Below are 1,124 nucleotides of genomic sequence, written 5' to 3' on the forward strand. Positions count from 1 at the left end.
CTGCCAGGCTCTCCCGGCCTGCAGGACCTCTAGCTTCAAGATTATAGAGGAAGTGCTGCTGTCGTTGCTGGAGTTGTCTGACCCGAGACAGCAGCCAGTGTTTGGCTTGGACGATAATACCTTCTGAGCTACACTGTTAGTTTTGCAGTCAGAAGACAAAACTACATTTAGCAGAAAGAAAGAAGCTTAATAAACGAGGTGAGGTAAACGACGGGTGGAAGAACTGTCCCATGGATGCTTATGGCAAAACAGGAAAGTTTCATAAATGCCACAAGTTTGTCACCACAGAACAGCTGAAATTCAGCTTCTCAGGGTAGGCATCTTTAAAATAATCTTGGTTAACTTTATCCTCCCAAGTGCTTGCTTTTGTTGTTATATATGAGTGTACCCTCAGCAAGCCTGCTGATGAGGGAGTCTGTGCTGCCGTTCAGCGAGACCTGGACGGGCTAGAGAGCTGAGTGGAAAGGAACATAATAAGTTTAACGAAGGCAAGAATAGGGTCCTGCACATGGGGAGGAATAACCCTACACGCCAGTACAGATTAGGGGGAGACCTGCTGGAAAGCAGCTCTGTGGATAGGGATCTTGAAGTCCTGGTAGACAAGTTAACCATGAGCCAGTAGTGTGCCCCTGTGGCCAATGGTATCCTGAGTGTACATTAAGAACAGTGTGGTCAGCAGGTCGAGAGAGATTATCTTCCCCCTCTGCTCTGTCGTAGTGAGGCCATACTGGGAGGAGCACTGTGTCAAGTTCTGGGCTCAGTTCAAGAAAAACATGGAACGACTGGAGGGAGTCCAGCAGAGGGCTACGAACATGCTTAGGGGGCTGGCGTATCTCTCTTACAAGGAAAGATGTTCAATTTAAATATAAATAAAAACCTCTTTACTGTGAGGGTAACAGAGTACTTGAACAGGCTCCACAGAGAGGTTCTGGGGTCTCTTCTTTCTTCAAAACTCACTTGGATGCTATCCTACAGCTAGCCTGCTGTAGCTGCTCTAGCAGGGGGCTTGAACAAGATGATCTCCAGAAGTCCCTTCCAAACCCCACTATTCTGTGATCATACCCTTCATGAGTAGAAATTGCATTTTTCATTGTGCCAAACATTCAAGTAGAAAATTGTCTCCT

Source organism: Mesitornis unicolor, unplaced genomic scaffold, assembly GCF_000695765.1.
Source record: "Mesitornis unicolor isolate BGI_N332 unplaced genomic scaffold, ASM69576v1 scaffold12582, whole genome shotgun sequence".
Lineage (NCBI taxonomy): Eukaryota > Metazoa > Chordata > Aves > Mesitornithiformes > Mesitornithidae > Mesitornis > Mesitornis unicolor.